The 15,419-nt window shown below is 39.0% G+C and overlaps 1 protein-coding gene across 1 annotated transcript in view; it reads left to right on the forward strand.

The window, feature by feature from the left end:
* The window catches only part of PTPN9 (protein tyrosine phosphatase non-receptor type 9), a 92,093-nt gene that overhangs the window by 20,223 nt on the left and 56,451 nt on the right, over positions 1-15,419 (forward strand). The gene's annotated exons all lie outside the window — the stretch shown is intronic.

A 15,419-nucleotide genomic window follows, 5' to 3' on the forward strand; every position in this document is an offset into this window, starting at 1 on the left:
TTTTTTTTTTTTTTAATTTTGGTTTTTGTACAATGCTTGATATAATAGATGGAAGAGTGGAATTTCAGAACCATTCCCATTCGGTGTCATCAGGAGGACGGTGCTGCTAGGATTTTCTTCCTGGTTATCTGGTCTTATTCCCCGCGCCCCCCCACCCCCGCCAGCCTTAGCATTTTTGATGGGATTTGTAAGGCTTTGAATTTGAAGTTCACTTGGGCCCTTGATGGGTAAAAGAGATTTTACATCTTGCAACAGGTGGATACCAGAATAAAGAGATCTGATAATGGTGGAGATCTTTTAAAGCAGGTTGTCCAACTGCGGCGCTGCAGGTCACATGCAGCCTAGGATGCAGCCCAACACAGAATCGTAAATTTCCTTAAAACATTATGGCTTTTTTTGTTGTTATGTGTCTCAATGTTACGTACAATAGGCATATGTACACTCTCACTATTTGTACGCATGCGTGCCTTTAGTTTTATGGTGGTGTGCAGCTTACAGTGTGTTATCTTCCAAGAGTAGACAGTAGAATTGACACCATCAGGTGTTACACATGCTCATGGTGACTTAGCAAAGCAGTGCTTATCAATAATATTTCAATCTACCATTGCAACTTTAGGTGTTTAATGTTATTTAGAAGTCAGGTGAGCATTCTTATTTGATTATTAAAGGTACTTCCACACCTCAGTGGTGCCTCACACATTGCCCACCATGCTTTACTATAAGCCCTCCACCTCATCCTGCATCAGCAGAGGAGAGAGCTGTGGAAGAGCCCAAACCTTGCTTTCTATTTTCTTGTCAATTAATTTTCATAATAAAAATAAAATCCTTTATCTATTATTATTTTTTTTAATCCCAGCATGGTTTCTACAATGTCTCAAAAGAAGAAAATAACCTCCAAACAGAAAAATTATGGATGAAGGGAGATTGTTCAATTAAAAGTGGACAGATGACTACTTTTTTGTTGAGGCAAATAGTAAGGCACTCTGCTTAATTTGTAGGGGATTTGTGCAAGTTTTCAAAGACTATAATTTGAAAAGGCATGATATGCAAAAACATACTGCCAAATTCAATGTATTTGAAGGGTTGTGTCATGAGGACAAAATAGTGGAACTGAAAAAACTGTCTTCTCAACAAAATTTTTTTCAAAAAGTTACAACTCGGGCACATTCCATTTTAAAAGCTAGTTATGTGGTATCATATTTAATAGCTAAAAAATCAAAACCATTTACTGATGGTGAGTTTACTAAGCAATGTATAGAAAGCGTGGCAGATATAATTTGCCCTGAAAAAAAGGGGGATATTTTTAAAATGAATTTGTCTCACCAGACTATAGCCAGATGAATTGAAGAAATTGGAAAATCTATCAAAAGAAGTTTGGAGAGTAAAGTTGCTAATTTTAAATTTTATACTTTAGCAATGGACGCTAACACTGGTGCTATAGATACAGCTCAACTTGCCATTTTTACTAGAGGTATTGATGACAAATATAAAGTCACCAAAGAGATGGCTCCTTTACTGCCATCAAAAGACACAACTAAATCAAGAGATTTATATGAAGCAGCAAAACATGTGTTAAAGCAATTTTCTTTGTCCTTTGTCAACATATCTGGTATAGTTACTGCTGATGCTCCAGCAATGGTACATAAAAGAGACAGACTTGTAAAATTAATAGAAGACAATGCAATCGTGTTTAATGAAGTATTACTGTATAGTACAGCTAGACAATTTATGCACAAAAGCTTTAAAAATGGATAACATGCAAATCATCATCGAGACGGTGAATTTCGTAACAGCCAAAACTATTGGCAATAGTTTTACTTTCATTTGTTTTGATTTCTAATGTTTTTCTTCAAAAAGTCAGATAAACTGGAGGGCATTTTAATGTCTCTAAATTTTTCTTCTGATTCCTTGTGCAGGCCTTAGCTATAAAAAAATCCTGTATTTCGCACTTCCTAATATATAAAACATGACATGCAATTCCTAAGTCCACATATTCAAATGGGTAAGAATTTCCACCTTTCAATGGTTTCCTCATTAAGTCTTCTCTACCAATATACTATAAATAGCAAGATCGTTCAGAGAGGACAATTCCAGGACAATTATTGCCAGTTCCAGGAATTCCCAAAAATTGATGCTCTGTCTGGCAACATCATTTACTTTTCGGAAGTAAGATGGCTGAGTCGAGGCCAAATGTTGAAAAGATTTTATGATTTGCGACATGTTATCAAGTTGATTATGGTATCAAAAAACAAATTTGTGCCAGGACAAGAATGAAAACTGCTTACAGATTTCGCATTTTTGGTGGATTTAATTGCTCATTTAAATGAGTTAAACATGTGTCTTCAAGGTGAAACCAAATTATCAATACCATGTTTCATGCCATAACAGCATTCCAAGTGAAACTGAAATTATGACAAGCTCAAGTTAAGGCAAACAATTTTATGCATTTCGACATGTTGGCTAAACACAGTCCTATGAACAGCCAAAACTATGCAGCCTTGCTTTTTGATTTGATACAAGAATTTGAAAACAGGTTTCAAGGTTTCTGGGAAAATAATATTTTGATATATTGGCAACTCCATTTTCAGTCGACATAAATATGTTACCTGCCAGTTTCAAATGGAATGCATAGAGCTGCAATCTGACAGTCAGCTTAAGAAAAAATTTGATTGTGTCTCTTTACTGGGCTTTTGTAGGTCCTGTCTTCCCAGAGACAAATATCCCTTGCTGCACAATGACACCTTATTCATGTCATCACTATTTGGCAGCACCTACATTTATGAGCAACTATTTTCAAGAATGAAACACATTGAATAAAATTAGAACTAAAATATCTGATTAGCACCTTGAGAACTCACTGAGAATTGCAACTACTTCTGTCAAATCAGATGTTGATGCACCAGTTAGTTTCTCAGATACAGTGTCCAACATCCCACTAGTTTTATGTTGCCTTCTTTTCTTTTATAATAAAGATATTAAAAAATGACATTTTAGTACTTAGATATGTGCATTTTAAAAAATTTATTTATTTTTAAACAGGGGAAGGGAGAGAGAAAGAGAGGGAGAGAAATATCAATGTGTGATTGCCCCTCGTGCACGCCCTTACTGGGGACCTGGCTTGCAACCCAGGCATGTGCCCCGACTGGGAATTGAACCCGCAACCCTTTGGTTTGCAGGCCAGTGCTCAATCCACTGAGCCACACCAGGGAGAGCAGATATGTGCATTTTCTATATTGATGATCACAGCCTTGGGACCTGCTTGACAATTTTAAAAATTATCAAAAGCGCCACTGCATAGTTAAGAGTTGTTATGTGAGGACTTTTTTGCTTACCTATATTTTGCAGATATCACGAATATTATGCATGGACCTTTTTCTTGCTCATCGGTTTTCATTAGTGTTTGTGTATTTAATCTGTAGCCCCAGACAACTCATATACTTCCAGTGTGGCCCAGAGATGCCAAAAGTTTGGACACCCATGTTTTAAAGTAAGAAAAATTTTGAATAACCACTGTGTAGGATTCTCTGCTGGTTGTTTTAAGCAGTTGGTTGTAGTTCCCAAAATACTCTTATCTAGATTGTTCATAGTAGTCCTATTAATGATTTATCTTTCGTAAACAAATTATATTTACTGTGTCCTCTCTGAACGATCTTGCTATTTATAGTATATTGGTAGAGAAAACTTAATGAGGAAACCATTGAAAGGTAGAAATTCTTACCCATTTGAACATGTGGACTTAGGCATTGTATGTCATGTTTTATATATTAGGAAGTGCGAAATACAGGATTTTTTATAGCTAAGGCCTGCACAAGGAATCAGAAGAAAAATTTAGAGACATTAAAATGCCCTCCAGTTTATCTGACTTTTTGAAGGAAAACATTAGAAATCAAAACAAATGAAAGTAAAACTAATTTTTTAAAAAGTTTGGTCTATGGAAGTAGAGCAGGTAATAGGGACAATAAAGAAAAGTGGATAGCAATCTATTAAATTTGAATATACTGTAAATACTTTAAAAAAAATAAAGTGAAGCAGGTCTGATTGCAAGCACCACCTCCACTATCTTCCTGTATGTATTTTCACTTGTAAGAATGATCCGGGAACCAACCCCAGCTGGAGGAACTTTAGGAATGCAAATCATAAATCGCTGAAATGTTAACAGGTTTTTATTTGGTTAGTTGATCTGTGAATCTGTGATCTTTTTATGGAAAAAATGTTTTTTCTTTATTAGAAATAAATGATAAAGTCAGTTACTGCCTTTAAAATGAGAACCATTTATAGTTAGAAATGGCTGTCCAGATTTGGTTTTTCACTTCCAACTTTTTGGGGGTGTGGGAGGGTTTAGAAATTTTGAGCGCTGTCCATTGGAGGGACTCCAACCCCCCACCATTTTTAGGAAGTTTGTAGTGGCAGTAATAAATACAGTATAACTTAAGTAATATTGATGGTGACTTAAGTAAGCAAATAGAACTATTTTGTATTTAATTTGAAATTCATGTATATTTTTCATTTTTTTTTTCTTAGAAGAAAAGTGATAAAAAATGTGCAAGCAGAAAAATAAAGGGTTTTTGGTTCAATGTTTTATGATTTTTTAAGATTTTATTTATTTTTTAGAGAGGGGGAAGGGAGGAAAAAGGGAGAGAAACTGTGCAAGAGAAACATTGATCCATTGCCTCTCACATGTCCCCAACCAGGGACTTGGCCTGCAACTCAGGCATGTATCCTGACTGGGAATCAAACCCTCAACCCTCCAGTTTGCAGGCCAGCATTCAACCCACTGAGCCACACTAGCCAGGACTAACTGATGTATTTTGATGGCTGCATAGTGGTCTGTTATATGGACATTCGTAATTAAATTTTTTTTTCTTTTACTGGTTCAGAGAGAAGGGAAGGGAGGGAGAAAGAGAGGGAGAGAAACATTGATCAGTTGCCTCCTGCATGTGCCCCACCTGGGGACAGAACCCACAACCTGGGCTTGTGCCCAATCAGAATTGAACCTGTGACCTTTTGGTTTGCAGGATGATGCCCAACCAACTTGACCACACAGGCCCAGGCAACATTTATAATTCTTTTATTTCCCTATATACAAGGTCTGTCTGGAAAAAGTCCAGCCATTGTTTGTTGCACTGTGCGCGGCTATAGGGGGCACACCGCCATGGGGGAGCACCACAGAGAGTGCAGCGCTCCCTGAACCTGAGGGAAACCGTCAGGGGCCAGCTGAGGTAGGAGCAGGGCTCTGAAACCTGCAGAGCCTGTCCCAGGGTTGTCACAGATGAGGGGGACAAACACAAAACGTCGCAAACACTTCTCTATTTGCCAGGAGAGCAGACGGGCACTTCCCTCTTACTGGAGAAGGCCGTGGCACATCCCTATAGTGGGGAAGGCCCTGTTGTCCTTTGTTCCAAGGCTTTTATTGAAAATCTTATCAGTGGGGTATGCAAGAGGAATGCATATGTTATCTCATTACATCAGTATGGTAAGTTTCACAGTGAATATATGATGCTTTTAAGAAGACAGGTGACAGTAGTACACTGATTTACATGGGTCCGAGAGGAGACTAGAATCAACTATAGGGACTATAGATAAGGGGAAAGTAGACTTAAAGGCGCCTTAAAGATACACGGTAAAAGGTATAAATAAAGTAAATATCTTAATGATACCAGGTAAGGGGTATAAATAAAGCAAATGTCTTAACAAGGTAAGGGGTATAAATAAAGGTCCTTCACAGCATGAGCTGACCAGAGATCTGAGGGAGGAACAGAGCACACTCTAAAGAGTTTACTTTTAGGCTTGATTACCTCGGGACCCGCCAGATCTGATTTAGGGCTGTTTTTCCTGCACTGTTTCAAGCCTGAGCCAGGCAGGAGGAGGGAGCCAGCAAGGGATAAGGAGACGGCTTCTCAGCTGCAGTGAGGACTCTGGCCATGTCCAAGCCAAGCTGAGAGGTGCAGTGGCCTTTTTGCCCCTTCTCCGTGTCCCCCAATTTCTTGTCTGCTGCCAATACGGGCCAATACCTGTCTTCGGTTGTTTACTTCAGTGCGAGGTAACTTACCCACCATTGGCTATTGGCCATCCATGGCAAAGCAGAGAGGCAGGGGCAGAGGAGGACAGACCAAGTCTCCTCAGGAGCCTGCTTTCCCAAGGCTTCCTGAATATTTCCTGCCTTGGGGCCCTCCAGCCTGTCGGCAGGGTTACAGCTCCTGAAACCAGGCCGGGCGTTTCCCAAAAATTGTTATTGCACAACATTGATGTAACCTGGCAGCCAAGGAGAGTGGACTGGGATGTGCATGCATGAACAATGACGACTACACTGTACTAGTCAGTGGGGACGGTAGATGCCATTGAGTGAGCATGTGTATTGTGTGATTGTCACATTCAAAATGAGCGAGTGGAGCAATGAATCTCCATCAGATTTTGTGTTAAGCTTGAACATTCCTCTGTGAAAACTGTTCTGATGATTCAGAAGACCACAGCTGTGGGCAACTGGTGACTGGCAGCTTCATCACTGACAACACACCCACTCATGCATCACGTCTTATGCAGAGTTTTTTTGGCACAACATCAAATCACCCAGGTGACTAAGCCCCCCTACAGCTCAGATTTGGCGCCCTGTGACTTCTGGCGCTTCCCAAATCTAAAATCACCTTTGAAAGGGAAGATATTTCAGACAGTTGAGATTCAGGAAAATAAAACAGGGAAATTGATGGAGATTGGGAGAACTGTGTGAGGTCCGCAGGTGCCTACTTTGGAGGGGACTGAGTCATCATTGTCCCATGTACAGTGTTTCTTGTATCTTCAATAAATGTCTTTATTTTTCATATTACCTGGCTGGATACCTTCTGGACAGACCTCATATTTCTGGTCATTTAGGCGATTTCTGATATTTTGCCATTGGAAACTGAAGATTAAAAATGAGAACCTCATTTAAATTGGAATTGGGAGTACCTGTGGGGTATATCTTATGCACTACCACTCATCATTGGTTACCCCAAACAGGAAGACCCCATACTGCCCATCTCCAACAGGAAGATGTTTTTCTACTGTACAACTCCAATGGGAAGAAGGAAGATCTCTGCTTGGCTCCCTGCCATTCAGCCAGTGGAAGACTTAAAACTCACCTAATGAAAAGCCACTTTGAACTACCAGTTTCCTCCAGTGGACTCTTTACAACGGCCCCTCTAAACATCCCCTTTCCTTTATAAAACAACTTTCCTCGTTTTTGTTCTCTGGATTGCACATGTTAATCATTAGTCTGCATGTCCTGAAGTGTAATTCTTCGTTGTTCCCAAATATACCCATTTTCCTGGAGAAATATCTGGCTGTCTATCTATTTAGGGCCAAAAAAGCCACGTTACACTGAATTACCATATATCCAATATTTATTGCTGCATTTTTTTCTAATAGCAAGATGTTAGGAATAACATATGTAATCAACAAAAGTATAATCTGTCTTTACACCATCATGCTTATATTTTTGTACAGTAGACTCCTAGAAGTGATGTTGTGGGTCATAGGGTTTGCACACTTAAGACTGTGCTGGTTAGGTGCCATATTGGTACGAAGAAATGGTGTGAAATATATACTTGCCACATGGTGCAAAAGCCTCCATTTTCCTATTGCCAATCCTGTATGTTAACAGTCATTTTAATTTTTTGTGAATTGGTAGAAATGGTATCCTTTATTAAAATTTATCTTTTTTTGTACATTTTATTTAGCTTTTTACTAGGTTTTATATGGACCTGGTTTAAAAGACATGAAAGTTTATAGTTTACCCTCCTACCATGTTTCCTGGCCTCAGTTCAGTTCCTCTCCCCAGAGGTGACCAATATTACCAGTTTTAACATATATCCTCCTACAAGTATTTTATGCATATATGAACAAATATATATATATATAACTATTAAAAAGTCTATATACGAGGGAAGACCCCCAAAATACCAGGATTTATTTATTTGTTTGTTTGTTTGTTTATTTATTTATTTATTACGGTTTTATTTATTTATTTTTAGAGAGGGAGAGGGAGAAGGAGAAGAAGAGGAACTTCAATGTGTGGTTGCATTTCATGCACCGCCTGCTGGGGACCTGGCCTGCAACCCAGGCATGTGCCCTAGACTGGGAATTGAACTGGCGACCCTTTGGTTCACAGGCCAGCGCTCAGTCCACTGAGCCACACCAGCTAGGGCCAGAATTTATTTATTAAAAATTGTGTATTTATTCTTACGTGTTTAAACTTCAGTGTACTTTACACTTGATGCAATACACCTATCCAAGACTTTTTTTCTACTGCTCAAAACAGTTTTTGAACTCCTCGATTTTGATACCTTTTTAGTGCTTCTGCTGTTTTTGTTTCACCTCTTTAAATCTGTAAAATGTTTCCCTTTGAGGTCTTTTTTCATCTGGGGAAACAAAAAAAATGTTGCTCTGGGTGAGTTAGGGAAGGTAGGGCACAGGATCATGCTGTGTTTGGTCAAAAACTTTTGAACACTCAGCACAGTGTGGTCAGGTGTGCTCAGTATATCACCCATCTTGAAATGGGCAAAAGTGTTGAAAGAGCCTTCAGAAAAAATTCACTGAAGCCAAGAGTAGCCTCTCACAACAACGCCAGCTGGTACACTTGGGTTCTTAGAACACTAACCTAGCGGGGGAAGCCTGTATGTACTACAGGGGCCTGCCCTCCAGAAGGTAATTCTGGTTTGTTTTTTGGGGGGGTGTCCCATCTCATATACATAGGGTTATTTCTGGATTCTCTTTAAAAATCTGATCTTTATGTATCAGGTTTCTTATCTTGTTACATTATATGATCTTCAGTACAATGTTACATAGTAATAGTAATAGAAGGCCTCCTGGCATTCCCATCTTTAATAGAAAAAAATACTCTTAATGTTTCACCATTTATTAATAATATGATAATGGTTTGCTTAGGTTTCTATTAGATAATCTTTACCAAATTAAGGTAGTTTCTTCTGTTCCTAGTTTGCTAAATATTAAAATCATGATGGGTGCTGAATTTTAGTCAATGCATTTTCAGTGTCTGTTGAGAAGATTGTATATACTTTTTCTGCCTTAGTATCTGTTAATATAGGAAATACTTGGCTAGATCTCCAAATAGTAAATCATCTTTTCGTTCCTGGGATAAGCCCTCTGTGGTTATAGTGTATATTTCCTCTATACTATTGCTCTTTCTATAACATGAATGTTATCTCTACCATGAAATTTAATAGAATATGATGTAAAAATCATCCGAGTCTGTTGGTGGTGTTATTTTTTTGTAGGGGGATATTTGACAACTCTCACTTTTTACTTTACATTTCTTTGATACTCAGTGGTCATAATATTTCTAAAAGTAAATCTTAAAAGTTCCTTGGTTCTTTCTGTTCTCTCTGCCCTGTAAATGTTAATATATTTCAGAGTTCTGTTGTTCATTATTCATTCATCATACATTTTTTTATTAGGAAATACTAGTAGAGATAGTTATTTTTGCTAGGCACAGTGCTAGCAACTAGGTGAATAAAATAGGCAGGATCCCTACTTTAGGGAACTTTTGTTCTTGCTGCTAGATCGTTTTCCTTCCAGTCTGGCTTCCCCACTGCTAACAAAGTCATTTTTGTGGGGGAGAGGAGAAGTGAACTTAGGTTTTCATCCCTTTGTTTAAAGATTTCTGTTGACTCCTCATGTCTGTAGTGTTGTGTCTGGAAGCTGGAGCACAGCATGCAAGGTCCTTCCCAGTGCAGCTCAGCCTCTATGTCAGCTCATCTCCCACCACTCTTCACACACTGCTGAACACACTGTATCCCCAATAATCTCTGTTCTTTCATGACTCTGCTTCCATACATTTTGTTTTGTTTAACTGTAGAAGGCTTGTTTCTATCGGGAAAATTCTTACTCATCTTTTTAAGGCACTCCTCTAAAAAGATTTTTAAAAAATAAATTTTAGACAGAGGGGGAGAAATATTTACCAGTTGCCTCTGGCATGTGCCCCCAACTAGGGACTGAATTCTCAACCCCAAGGCATGTGACCCAATTGGGAATTAAGCCGGCAACCTCCCTTTTGCAGGATGACACCCAACCAACTGAGCCACAAGGGTTAGAGCCTAATTTTTAAATTATTAAAAGCGTGAAGACAGGTGTCTGGGATTATGGGTAACCTTTTCTTTTTTTGCAAATTTCCTTTATTACATTGTTCTATAACATGATAAAATTAGAAATTTGTCTTAACAACTTTTCCTTCCCAGATGTTATAAAACCCTATTTTAGAAAGCATTGGCTTTTTTTTTTCTTAATTTATTTATTCTTAGAGGGGAAGGAAGGGAGGGAGAAAGAAAGGGAGAGAAACATCTATGTGTGAGAGATACACCAGTTGTCTCGCATGCCCCCTACCTGGGGACCTGGCCCACAACCCAGGCATGTGCCCTGACTGGGAATCGAACTGGTGACCTTACATTTCACAGGCTGGCACTCAATCCATTGAGCCACACCAGCTAGGGCTGGCTCTTTTTCTTTTTAAGATCACATCTTAAGAAAAGACAAAATTTTTTTGATAAAACAAAAATATTTGCAACAAACCAGTAAATAGTAGTTCAAAGTGAGTAGGTTTGTTTCCATATTTGGCACAGTAACAAGGGCTAATGGGAAGATTGTAGTTTTTGAAAATTCAACAAACCTCACTTTACTACATATAGCAAGCTAATGTGTTCAGGTTTCTGTTTCTCAGCATATTGGTAAGGACTAAAGGGATTAATAGTCATAACAAGGCAACAATTCACAAAGAAGGAAAGATGGGAAAACAGTCATAAGAGGAAGATAGTATACTAATGCATTTCTCCCTGAAATTCATGGGGGAAATGGCATATTAGCTGAAACACAGAGGTAATCTCCAACTTGGTAAAATGCAGCCCCAAGTCTTCTATTGAAATGACTTTCTCTATTTAGGTATTCCGTGCAGGGTGTCTGCATTTCTTGCTGGTGTTTGTCCTGTACAAAGTTGCTTGTTTATTATTATAATGAGAAACAGCCTTTAGTCAGTTTGAGGTGGTAAAAAGGACTTTGCTCACTCTGGCCAGCGTGGCACAGTTGGTTGGAGTGTTCTGTAAACCAAAAGGGTTGCGGGTTCTATTCCCATTTAGGGCACATAACTTGGGTTGTGGGTTTGTTCTGGTCAGGGCATGTACAGGAGGCAATCCATTGATGTTTCTCTGTCATATCATTAATGTTTCTCTCCCTCTCTCTCTCCTTTTCTTATACTCTCTCTAAAATCAGTAAGCTTGCCTTCCAGTGAGAATTAAAAAAAAAAAAAAGGTGGGGGGACTTTTGCGCAGGATGGCAGTATTAGTCCCCAGCGCTACCAGTGTGGTCTGAAAGTCGGAACAGAGGATTTAGAGACAGGAGTAGAGATATAAACAGTTCTGGAGCCTGCTTCATCTATATTGCCTCAGAGGTCTGAATGAAGAGGCATTGTTTCTTTAGAGATTTCTGTTTTGCAGTTTAACATATATTGGAAGTTTCCAATTTACGTTTATGCTTTTGGATAAAATGGATTAGAGATATTGAATTGCTATAAGCTAATGAAAAACAACAGAGGTTACTTGAGTTTGAGGAACTCTGTCTCTGTTGAAAGAAGTTTTAGTGTGAAATTACTGGAATAAAGAGGAAAAAAAACATCCATTCAGAGACTGTCTCCACATGCCAGGTACTGTGGTGGATGCTTTTCTATCTTTTGTCTCTTTTAAGCCATGTTTTTTTCAGAGGAGGAAATTGAGGTTCAGAGATGTTAAATGACTTGCCAAAATATCACATAGCAGTAAGAGGATTTTTTTTTTTTTCTGACTCCCAAACCCATGAGGCTACTTGGGTAGCAGACACCCAGGAGTTTATTTCAAGAACAGGTTTTATATAGGTCTGGATCTTCCACTCTCTCCCATGTTGTCCTGGAGACAGAATTTAAAGTACTGCTTGTGGAACTGAGTCTGCTAGCACATTTTTCTTGACCTTTTTGGGAGTTTGATATAACATGAAGACTACTGTGTTTGTTGGTATTATTTCTCCTATGCCATATTTCAACAGCAGTGGATGGTGGCCGGGGTATAATTCACTTAATTGACAAATTTCTTAGTCATTTTATAGCAGGTTATCTAGTATCTTTCTCCTTATGGTTGTAATCAAGAAACTTGTTTTATCTACTTAAACATGATTGTGAGAGAAGTGTGTAATTACTATAAGCTTTTGACTATGCTGAAACAAAATTTTACCTGTACCTGAAAAACTGTTTGAGGCGGGTTATATGTGGTAATGTTAGTTTTTCTGTACATCAGTTCAGACCTTTTCCCAAAGGAAGACCAAAGCTGTTTGAACTGTGACCATTCCTTAGCTTCCACGAGTTAACCACTACGGTTACTTGTAAGCCTAGATAGATTCAAACAATTGACCATGAGTTGAAGTTTTTTGTTTTTGTTTTTGTTTTTTGTAATCTGTGACTGATCATTTGGCTCATTCTTTCTTTCACCAGGAAATACACTGAATATTTATTTCAGGAATTTTAATTATCCCTTCTGAAGAGTATGTTGCTCAATAAAATATTTGGGTTGTCCGAAATGCTTTTCTCCATGTTTTCTGCTAACCAGCAGGACCACAGCTTCATCTGTACTTACTGATTGTGCCATATCCATGTGTAAATAGGAGAGATCTGAATAACTGTCTAGAGGAAGGCTGTCTAAGATGAGACCATCCTGCCCTGGCTGGTGTGGCTCAGTAGATTGAGTGCCAGCCTGCTAACCTAACTGAAAGGTCACTGTTCCATTCCCGGTCCAGGCCCATTGCCTGGGTTACAGGCCAGGTCCCCAGTTGGGGGTGTGCAAGAGGCAACTGATCTCTGTGTCTCTCACGCATCAATGTTTCTCTCCCTCTCTCTCTCTTCCCCTATTTCTAAAAATAAATAAGTAAATGACATCTTAAAAGAAAAAAATATGAGACCATCCTTTCTGACTTTTTTCAGAGGGATGGGATGTACAGGGGGGTGAATTTGAGGCAGATGGTGTATGTTTGCATCTGTAAATATCACATCGTTGTTTACAGTACACTGAATTCTCCTCATGCAAGAGCTAGACAGGCCAAATTAGGAGGAATTGTTCCCTTGCTTAAAGCCAAGAATAACATCCTGACCAGCAGGGGATAGAGGTCAGTTCAAGGCAACAGCTCTTGAGAGCTACAGGACATTAAGAACCTTGAATGAACTGAGTTTAATAGAAGGAAGCCAATAAAAACATTGAAGAAAGTGTTTGAAACTTACGTGTCTCTTATTGGGGCATGGCTTATTTATGAAAAATGAAAAATTGTCATAACATACATGATAATTTCATATCACTCATCTCCTGGTCATTTAGCTCTATCTGTTGATCTATCTATTGATCTATCTATCTATCTATCATCTGTTTCCCCTCCTGCTACATGTTGATTTGCCTATTATTTTTACTAGAAAAAGTAAAGAAGAACGGTCTACTAATATTCGGGTGTTTGATTCTACAAGCAACTTCAGAAATGACCAGGAGAGGGCAGAATTTGAAAGATGCTATGTTAATTAAAAAACGAACATCCTTTACAAAAGGGGTCCTCAAAGCCAGATCTGGGCTGTGGACTAGACTGGTACTGGTTGTCAGCCTTTTGGGAACTTCGCCACCTAGGGAAGCTCGCCTGAGCTCCGTCTTTTATCCCCTCCCATTCCTCCCCCTCCTCTGTGGAAAAACTGGTCCCTGGTGCCAAAAAGGCCTGGGACCGCTGCTATACAGTCTCCTGAAGACCTTCCTGACTGGCTGAAGCTTTGTTTCAGGGATCTTTCTGTGCCCACTTCTCCTCGTTTTCCATTCAGTCCTTCCTCATTCTGATGCTGGCCACTCACCCCGCTGAGGCTATTCACACTGTTTTCTCGGGGAGCATTCTAAGTTTGTATTGTCTTCTGTAGGACTCATTTCTCTGGTGTGACTTCAACTGGTACTGGGCCAAAGTGATTGTCTGAAAGCTTTTCTTCATGGCCTTTATCTCTTTGTTCATTTTATGCACTTTGCCTGATTTGTTGCTTTTCTCCTTTTACAGTATTGTAAACTATGTTGCCACAGGCCTCTTAGATTTTATTCTGGTTTGTAAAGTGCCTTTTTCCTTTCCCAGAAATTGGGGGATGAATAAATCAGGTGCTCTGTGGTGAGGATTTGCTAACCGTCCTAGGACTCTAGTTTGGTACTTGTTTAAACACACAGGTAGCAATTTGGATTGTACATGCAAGGTAGGACTTGTTGACAAGACTCTAAAGTAGGTCATTGCTGTTACCCTTTCTCCCCTTGTTTTTCAGTAGAAAATTTATAGGTAAAGAGAGAACTGCCTTGTCAATAGTCACATAATAACACCTTTTGAAGCAAACCTCATTTTTGTAGTCCTTATACTTCTTATCACAGCTATTAACAGATAGGTAATAAATAACAGTAGTTTAATAAATACATTTTAACTGAATTGACTGGTTGATTAATTAAATTTCAGATTTCTCATCAAGTTGATCACCTTTTAGACTAATATGTGAGCATAGTTTTTGGGTGGAAGGAACTGAAAGCTCTGCAGAAAATTTTTAGCGATTTACATTTTTTTGTGCAAAAATCCTCATGTAAAACCAATTTGTAATGAAGAAACAGAAGGATAGTATGGCTAGAGTGGAAACTGGTTAAAAATGTAAGGAGGAATCGAATGAGAGAGGATAAAAGAACATGGGTTAATCAAGAGATACAAAGAGGAACAAAGAGGCATCTTGCCAGCCTGGTAATCAGGCAGTGAAAATGAAAATTTCCCACCCTCCCCATAATATCAGGCTCTCCACCGTGACCCTCTCCCAGACCGAGCACTGTCAAAGGGCTAAAATGACTCTGGTCACTTGTGTCCTGTTTGGGCTGCCATGGGAAACATGAAGAGGGCCTGTGGGGTCAGTAAGCTGCAAAGAACAATTGTCCTTTTGATTTGTTAAGTTCTTCCTAATAGTTTTGCTGCTCTCCAATAGTACTGCTAATTCCAAAGCCAGAACCATTTTCACAGCATTGTTTTGCTGTGTCTAATCAGCTTGTGGGACCAGAGCAGCAGTTGAGTGTCCCGTACTATTTAGCATATTGTGCAATAACCCCTTCAGAGATCCCATCTACCTTTTTTTAACCTTAAAAAACAACAGAAACAAACTTTATTTTTGCTTTGGGGCCAGTTCACATCTCATGTGGGATCCTTTGTCTCCCCCGCTTCATCTGGCCTCATTGAGTTTTACAAAGCAATTTTCACTATTTCTGGATTCAGATGCGTTTCCAACTCTTGTCTTTACCTGCTCCCTATAGTAAGCTATGGTTTTAGACTTGCTTGGGGGAGACAGTGATTGATTTTTTTTCTTGCTTGTTTGTTTTTTGTTT

Source organism: Pteronotus mesoamericanus, unplaced genomic scaffold, assembly GCF_021234165.1.
Source record: "Pteronotus mesoamericanus isolate MK-2021 breed Mesoamerican mustached bat unplaced genomic scaffold, CSHL_Meso_final scaffold_31, whole genome shotgun sequence".
Classification (NCBI taxonomy): Eukaryota; Metazoa; Chordata; class Mammalia; order Chiroptera; family Mormoopidae; genus Pteronotus; species Pteronotus mesoamericanus.